Source organism: Myxocyprinus asiaticus, chromosome 6 (genome assembly GCF_019703515.2).
Source record: "Myxocyprinus asiaticus isolate MX2 ecotype Aquarium Trade chromosome 6, UBuf_Myxa_2, whole genome shotgun sequence".
Lineage (NCBI taxonomy): Eukaryota > Metazoa > Chordata > Actinopteri > Cypriniformes > Catostomidae > Myxocyprinus > Myxocyprinus asiaticus.
In genome coordinates, this window is record NC_059349.1 from 20,576,062 (window position 1) to 20,585,385 (window position 9,324).

At 39.6% G+C, this 9,324-nt stretch overlaps 1 long non-coding RNA gene across 1 annotated transcript in view; it reads right to left on the reverse strand.

Moving 5' to 3' along the window:
• The window catches only part of LOC127442452 (uncharacterized), a 53,631-nt gene extending 44,972 nt beyond the window's left edge, over positions 1 to 8,659 (reverse strand). The window contains exon 1 of the long non-coding RNA XR_007897485.1: positions 8,574 to 8,659. This is a non-coding gene — a long non-coding RNA (uncharacterized LOC127442452). The remainder of the gene's footprint in view (positions 1 to 8,573) is intronic.
• Between the last annotated feature and the right edge of the window lie 665 nt (positions 8,660 to 9,324).

Here is a 9,324-nt window from a genome sequence, read left to right on the forward strand (position 1 = left end):
TGATGTCAGGCTAGCACCGGCTGTAGTTTGTCGTCCTCAAATATGTTCTAGAACGAGAACGCACCCGCCCAATTAATCTGCTCACTGCACATGGCTGCGCTGATAGTTCCTTTGCAGGGCACTTCAAAGAGAGCATATCCCATGCTGTGGGGTCTTTCCAAACTGAATTTTCAATAATAATCTCTGTAGAAATGAGTTGTGACTGACCGTTATCACCTTTCAGCCCCCTGAAGCTCTCAGAGTGGAGGGTAATTGTCTTTGATGGGAATAGGGCATAGGGACTATCACTTCTAATTGGACGCGCTCGCGGGAGTTAGACGCGATGAAAGTGTCTGGAGTTTATATTTAATACAGCCGTTTTTCAGAGGTTTCTTGGGATGTACATCACAAGTAAGTGTTCTTTGCTCTTTTTATTTAGTGTAGTGTGATTCAAAACATTGATATGTTGTAATGTTTTATTCGCTTGTTTCTGATTAATCTTCGTGACTTGCACAACAGCTCCTGCCTTATCATTAGTGAAGTCCGCGATGCACTGTTTTTGTTTGTAACAGGGTCAGTTTGATCACTGTTCAGATCTCAAGTCAGTGGAAAAGCGGCTGTAAATAGGTTGAGATCGCTCAGTTTCTGTACAGTTTCACTCTCTAACAGCAGCATGGTGGACAGAGGAATGCGTGTGTGTGTCTGTATGACTGTGCTTATTGGCTATTTAAAATAATGGCATGAGCCAACAAGTCCCGCCCCAACTTCATGTTTCAGTAGGAAATACGTCAACAGTGTAAAGTAAGCTGTGCTTTTCAAGGCACTTCACGGGGACTTTAACACAATCTGCTATCTGCTTAAATACTTGATGCTAGTGATGAGAGACTATTTAGCTTTAAAAGGGACAATGTGGTGTTATCAGTGTATGAGTGGCAGCCTTCACACATCCATTTTGAAGCATGCAGCACAGGTAGACTGTCTATTTATTTATTTAATTAAATTGCAGCCTTCTGTGGTTTAATCATCACACTAGGACATATCATGATTTTAATTGTATCATTTTTCATATATTCATTTTATCTAAAATATGTTAAATTCCGTGACATTCCACATTTTATAATTTACTGGATTCCGTGATTCCGTCGATGTTTTCCGTATCGCGGATATCATTGGGCCCTACCACTGGCCACTCTGCTCTATCAGTATTGGTCACCTTGATCAGCACTACTTGATTACCAACTGCACCAACGAACCAAACAATCACTGCTAATCGGGTACTTTTGTTTTAGAGCATGTTTTAGAGCACCAGATTTTGAGCATCTGGTGGCTTCCAGTTAAAAGCATGCAGCATAAAAATAATGGATGAATAATTTTTTCCAGAGTGGGATCATAGACCATGTATACATGCACTTAAGAAAACAGGTTATTCCAGGGTTTTTGCAGAGAGCGGCGTTCTGAAACGTCATGTAAATGAGAATGCTGATTTCCTTAATGCCATTTAAGGGATTAAGAGAAACACATAAGCAGCTTTCTAACAGGTGTTTGAAGAGTGCGCATGTGTGTGGAACAGACCGAATAACAAACGGAGCCCAACAACATGTCAACAAAACATTTCTGGGAGTACAGTGGGAAAAGCTCATACACTATAAACTATACCCATTTATAAACACCACTGTAAAATATTGACAGTCCCTAACGTTCGAGTATTTGCGCTGGTACATTGAGGAAATATCGGAGTTTTACACAAAGGGAAACCCCACTACTGAAGCACAATTTCGCAGCAGGTCACGATAGAAAGGTAAGGAAACAAACACAGCAACAACACTGGAATATCTGGAAATAAAGCGAAGCAACAGAGAATAAAATAGTGAAGTCTTCCTCAGATAGCATGTTAAATGTTTGTTATTTACACAAGTGTCACGGGGAAATTACGTTGCTGTGGAGAAAGCTGCTTACTGACCAGGCCACATGTATACAGGAGTAAAGACTACACCACTTAAACAGTGCATGTAAACCGGAACACTTCTTTCTCGCAGTAACCCGCTTTCTGGTGTCCATGTAAACGTAGTCATAGTGAAACTACAGTATTTACAGAAGAGCAGCAATACCTTGACTAAGTGCTACTAAAAATGCATCAAGTTTTCCCACATTTGTTCTAAGCTGCAGCAGAGCAGAGCAGTTGTGCAGCTGGCATTTACTCCATAGGGATCTGACCCTTGACCCTAGTTCCATTACTCATCATGTATGCTCCCTCAACCTTGCTCCTATGTCCAGGCTCTTTAAAGGACACACTTCAAAGAGTTTGTGTCATACTGTGACTCTATGATATTCCTGAATCACAAAGGAGGGATGAATAGTTCAGGCTCAACAATAAAGATGGCCTGATGCCACAGGGCCTGTGTGAGGGCATTTTGGGCCAGTCACTTGCCCTTTCGGACCAGAGCTGTATTGTCTCCATGTCTTACATTTATTGATAATACATGAGTTTTTATGTCTTGCACTCTTAAACATTTTTGTGTGATGTATTGAGCATGGCTGTTGCAAATTCTGTAAGACTTAAATGTCAGATTGAATTTAGTAATTTATAGCTCAGCTTTCATGGGGATACGTTATTGCTGTATAATTCCCAGCTATTACTGTGAATTAAAAACCTAAAATAAATGTTGTAATGTTTATCGAACTCCTACATATGCTGTACTTTAAGGCTGTCAAATGTCAATCAATTAAAAAATGTAAATTAAATACATGTTATGCTTATTAATTAATCACAATTAATCACATATCAAGTAAGCCCCCAAATGAACATAATTCAAAGGAAAGTATAGTACGGTGGCAGATGACTGGAACATCTAGAGTCTATCCCTGGGCTTTAGTCCACAGCAATCCATTTGGCCGTTCTGCACTTAGATGCCGTGTCAAGATTATTAGTCAAGGGGGCATGATTAATTGTGTTAATATTCACATTGTTTATAAATTAATCACACTAAATTAACATGTAAAATTGACATCCATAATATAAATATATATTTTTCTGAAACATACAAATAGCCTATGTTGCTCAAAATAAAATATTTCATGTTTTGTGCTGGGGTCAGTGAAAATATTGGCAGGAAAAATACAAATCTAACCAGGCTGGCAGAAAGAAAAAAAATCCTTGAGCTTATTGTTGTGGGCATTCTGAGGGAAGGCTGATAGAAAGAGATTGAGATCTATTAAAAAGCAACAGTATACTGTAGATGGTGAAGCACTAAGAGAGGTGACAGCACAGTTCCTTGAGGATTTTCTGGTACTAACCTGAAGAGCACTGAAAAATGCATGAGGGGTAAAAATATATCACACATTCTTCCATCTATGAAAAATGTAGGGGGTGTAAAGAAAACTTATTATTCCAAGCATAATATACAACTAATAAAAGATTGCCAAAGCCACTGAATTGACTGGGGATTTAACATGTGTTTTCTTTGCTGATAAAACCAGATTGACTGATGCATTATGGAGGAGCAACATGTGACAGTGGGAGCAATCTCTGCACAAGCTTCACAACAAAAAACAAAACAGCTTATCTGACAGGGAGGCAGCTGGGATTTAGACTAACTAGACAGGTGCAATGTGCTTATAGGTCCTGAATACTTAACATGCACATAATAATTAATTGCCATGAAGATATTATCACTGAAGTAATTGGTATAGGCCTATTTAATATTTGCTGAGGCAAATAAAGATTGTGCATACATTGTTATAAATGCAGAATATTGTCTTCTAAAAATCATTGGCGTTTAGGGGTGCAACTGTGGAACTGCATTCTCAAATTTGTTATTTTAAATTGTTCCTTACAGTTCTTCTAATATGCTTCTGGGTCTTGCCAATTTATTCTATATATATATATATATATATATATATATATATATATATATATATATATACAGGTGCATCTCAATAAATTAGAATGTCGTGGAAAAGTTCATTTATTTCAGTAATTCAACTAAAATTGTGAAACTCGTGTATTAAATAAATTCAGTGCACACAGACTGAAGTAGTTTAATTCTTTGGTTCTTTTAATTGTGTTGATTTTGGCTCACATTTAACAAAAACCCACCAATTCACTATCTCAAAAAATTAGAATACATCATAAGACCAATAAAAAAAACATTTTTAGTGAATTGTTGGCCTTCTGGAAAGTATGTTCATTTACTGTATATGTACTCGATACTTGGTAGGGACTCCTTTTGCTTTAATTACTGCCTCAATTCGGCGTGGCATGGAGGTGATCAGTTTGTGGCACTGCTGAGGTGGTATGGAAGCCCAGGTTTCTTTGACAGTGGCCTTCAGCTCATCTGCATTTTTTGGTCTCTTGTTTCTCATTTTCCTCTTGACAATACCCCATAGATTCTCTATGGGGTTCAGGTCTGGTGAGTTTGCTGGCCAGTCAAGCACGCCAACACCATGGTCATTTAACCAACTTTTGGTGCTTTTGGCAGTGTGGGCAGGTGCCAAATCCTGCTGGAAAATGAAATCAGCATCTTTCAGCAGAAGGAAGCATGAAGTGCTCCAAAATTTCTTGGTAAACGGGTGCAGTGACTTTGGTTTTCAAAAAACACAATGGACCAACACCAGCAGATGACATTGCACCCCAAATCATCACAGACTGTGGAAACTTAACACTGGACTTCAAGCAACTTGGGCTATGAACTTCTCCACCCTTCCTCCAGACTCTAGGACCTTGGTTTCCAAATGAAATACAAAACTTGCTCTCATCTGAAAAGAGGACTTTGGACCACTGGGCAACAGTCCAGTTCTTCTTCCCTTAGCCCAGGTAAGACGCCTCTGACGTTGTCTGTGGTTCAGGAGTGGCTTAACAAGAGGAATACGACAACTGTAGCCAAATTTCTTGACACGTCTGTGTGTGGTGGCTCTTGATGCCTTGACCCCAGCCTCAGTCCATTCCTTGTGAAGTTCACCCAAATTCTTGAATCGATTTTGCTTGACAATCATAAGGCTGCGGTTCTCTCGGTTGACTGTGCATCTTTTTCTTCCACACTTTTTCCTTCCACTCAACTTTCTGTTAACATGCTTGGATACAGCACTCTGTGAACAGCTTCTTTGGCAATGAATGTTTGTGGCTTACCCTCCTTGTGAAGGGTGTCAATGATTGTCTTCTGGACAACTGTCAGATCAGCAGTCTTCCCCATGATTGTGTAGCCTAGTGAACCAAACTGAGAGACCATTTTGAAGGCTCAGGAAACCTTTGCAGGTGTTTTGAGTTGATTAGCTGATTGGCATGTCACCATATTCTAATTTTTTGAGATAGTGAATTGGTGGGTTTTTGTTAAATGTGAGCCAAAATCATCACAATTAAAAGAACCAAAGACTTAAACTACTTCAGTCTGTGTGCATTGAATTTATTTAATACACGAGTTTCATAATTTGAGTTGAATTACTGAAATAAATGAACTTTTCCACGACATTCTAATTTATTGAGATGCACCTGTATATATATATATATATTATTTTTTTTATCCCCTTTTTCTCCCAATTTGGAATGCCCAATTCCAACTACTTAGTATGTCCTCATGGTGGCGTGGTTACTCACCTCAATCCGGGTGGTGGAGGACAAGTCTCAGTTGCCTCTGCTTCTGAGACCACCAATCTGCACATCTTATCATGTGGCTCATTGTGCATGACACCGCGGAGACTCACAGCATGTGGAGGCTCATGCTACTCTCCGCAATCCACGCACAACTTATCACACGCCCCATTGAGAGCGAGAACCACTAATCGCAACCATGAGGAGGTTACTCCATGTGACTCTACCCTCCCTAGCAACCGGGCCAATTTGGTTGCTTAGGAGACCTGGCTGGAGTCACTCAGCACACCCTGGATTCGAACTCGCGACTCCAGGGGTGGTAGTCAGCGTCAGCACTCGCTGAGCTACCCACGCCCCTGATCTTGCCGATTTTAACATTCAATTTAGCTGTCTAATCTTTGATTAAAGAGTCTTGTTCTAGTTATTGAACCGGTTGTCTGCAAGCTTCTTATTAAATTTTCAGGAATTGTTCAGTTAAATACTGCAGCACGGTGGCTCAGTGGGCAGCACTGTAGCCTCACAGCAAGAAGCCCCCTGTTCGAGTCCTGGCTCACCCTAGGCCATTCTGTGTTGAGTTTTCATGTTCTCCCCGTGTTTAAGTGGGTTTCCTCCAGGTGCTCCAGTTTCCCCCCACAATCCAAAGATATGCAGGTCAAGTGAACTGGAGAATCTAAATTGCCCATAGGTGTAAGTGAAAGTGTGAATGTGTTTGTCTCTATGTGTTAGCCCTGAGATGGACTGGATACCTATCCAGGGTGTTTCCCTGCCTTCGGCCAGAGACAGCTGGAATAGGCTCCAGCACTCCCTGCGGCATTACCCAGGACAAGCAGCTATAGAAAATGGATGGATGTAGAAATATCAGCACCCTGTTAAATCAGAAAAACATCAGTATCTCTCTGACATTATTTCTAACAACTGCCATAGTCCTTACATCTATTTACAGTATCACTTGATATACAGTAATAACAATCCTAATGTCACTTCCTATCCTGAGACTTGTGAAATGTTTCTAAATTTCTTTATTGGTAAAATCATTGTCATGACATCGTGTACGTCACCTTGTGTTTAAGAACTGACCCAGCTGCTTTTCACAGAAAGGAACGGTTCCAGTAGCATTTCCACTTGAGCACTGTTCCGCACGGCACGATTACAAAACGTTCCTGGCCTGGATTTCTCTGCATAGTTAGCTAACCTTTCTTAACCGCGCTCAACCGTGCTGGTGGAATGTCTTTAGTACGTGGGGACTCACGATTGTCAATTTTCCTACACCAAGGTAACACATTTGTTTCTAGGTAGTTGGCAAAGTTTGCTATGGTTAATTGAGTTTAATTCTTTATTAAAAAAAAGTGAATGTTAGGTGTATCTTCATGATTTTATGCTGATGGTTTAACTAGTATGGTACATTATTTTGCTACATGCCTTTTTCATCAGGGAGTGAGATTACGCTAGATAGCTCATTAAAACTCATATAATATATCAATTTATTACTCGTATAATGTTTTGTCAATAAATGTATTTTTTAGCTAGTCTGGGAACTTTTACCTTCTGTATGTTTGTGTCTGGTGGCATGCATAACTTCTCAGCATAGGATGGTAAATCTCTCGACTTTTTCTCTTTGCTTTCCTTTTTGCAACATGGGACATGTCTTTCCTGTGCTTTATGCAATCATCCTCCATAGCGCACTCACTCCAGTGTTTACCTCTCACATCATTGCTAACTGATGTATTTGTTAGGTACGTTCAAGCACCACAGTGAAAAAAGAAACCGTAACCACAGTGCCAACTGGTGAGGATCAGCACTGAACGGTACGGTCCGCAACAACCGTTCGACCCAAAGGTAGAAAAGCAGCGTATGTTTACTTGCAAGATCCCAGAGACACAGGACAAAGGTGGAGCTAATGTAATGATGTAAATGTAGCAAGCTATGTATAGGCCAACAAACAGTATCTTTTCATATTCTTTCCTTATTGTATGATATGAACTGAGAGGGTATATTAAGCTTTGTAACATAAATTGCACAGCAGTATGCAAAGTCAGTTTGTATTTCTGTTGTCTGAAAAAATACGACCTTATATTCTATGCTAGCCTGGTTTACAATGGCTGCGATTGTTTCTCCTTTTATTTTGGCATGGCACACAGTGAGCAGACAATCTACTGCATATCAACAGCTCCAAGCAACATCATAACCTTCATGCCCCCAATAAAACAAACAAAAAGCCATTCACCCTGCCAGCAGGAAGAAAATGGCTGAACTTGTATTATGTCATGTATGGATCAATGTGACTTCTTTATAAGCTTTTTTAATTAAACATATAAAATATTGGCCACTATTTCTTTGTAATGCAAAACAGGATTAATTTTAATTTTCTCTATTAGAAATGCTGATAAGATGTCCAATGCTTTGGGTGTACCGAAATTTTTCCTTTCAACCTGACCAATGACCAAGACATAAATTTATAAGTGCCTGCAGTGTATAAGCATGTTAACTACTTCCAAACATGCTTCCAAAAACACCCGGTCATGCCTTATTGTGCCCAATCAAAAATTTGCATTTTCCTGACACATATAATATCGTTCTTACTAACAGATACATAACAGAACAAAACTGTTCATTTATGATCACACATAAAATATGGCAAAGGGGCCTGATATATTGTTACATGATGAGTCATTGCTAGCAGCAGATTGAGAGTTACCTACAAACTCCAGGCAGAAACCACAAGTTGTAAAAATTAGGACCTTTATATAACTTTATACAGTGCATGCTATTGAAGAGACTGTACGTCTATCCCCCCATTTCTATTCCCATCAAAAATCAAATATGGCGCTACTGTCCTTTGATGTCAAATACTTCAATTGAATCAATTACCTTAAGTAAAAAACCTGAACAATTATGGTTTTTACTTAAAAATCAAATCACAATCAAAGACAGAAGTAGCTGTAAATATTGCACAAGATATAACAAATAGCAAATTCAGATAATATAATGAGGTCAGCTGGCTCCAGCTTACATGCAGTGTGGGTCAAATCCTGCTGTCCTTCATTTTATCCCACATATCTTCACATTCTGTATATCTCTGACCACCATCAATATCCATGAGCACTTCAAAAGAAATTCCTTCCCCTGGTCTGGCTCTATAAATACCCAGTGCACCACTAGTGGGGCATCACGCTTGGTTAGCCTTGCCATCTGTCAGGAAGGAGCGGGCAGTGCAAAGCTTAAGCCAGACAGACCGTGGTAGAGCCAGTCCACTAGAGAGCCACATGGCTTGGCCTTGTCCCTCAGCCCTGCTTTCAGGTTGTTCAAAATCACGAGCATAGGACAGAGATGCTGTGTTTAGACCACCAGTGAACATCGGACTTGCTTTTTTGCCTCTGAGATCTTTGGTCCATTAAAACAAGCTTGCTATTATTGAGAGGGACAGAAAGTGGTGTAATAATGGGCTGCCAAGTCTTAGGAATTTTGGGATAATGGTTCTACTATGAGCCATGAAGACATGCCATAAAATCAGTTGACATGCTGTAATTAAAAGTTGGGCAAAATCTTCTGCCATTTTCCAGTACACTTTTTTTAAAATAATAGGACCAAATGGACAGATTCAATTCATATCAAGCTTTATTGGCAAGATAAAATTAAGTGTACATTGCCAATGCATTAATATATTAGACACTATACATACAGATACAAAACAAATTGAATGCTGAAGTTTTTAAAGGGGTCATGAAATGCTCTTTTTTATAGTGTATTATCTTCCCTGAGGT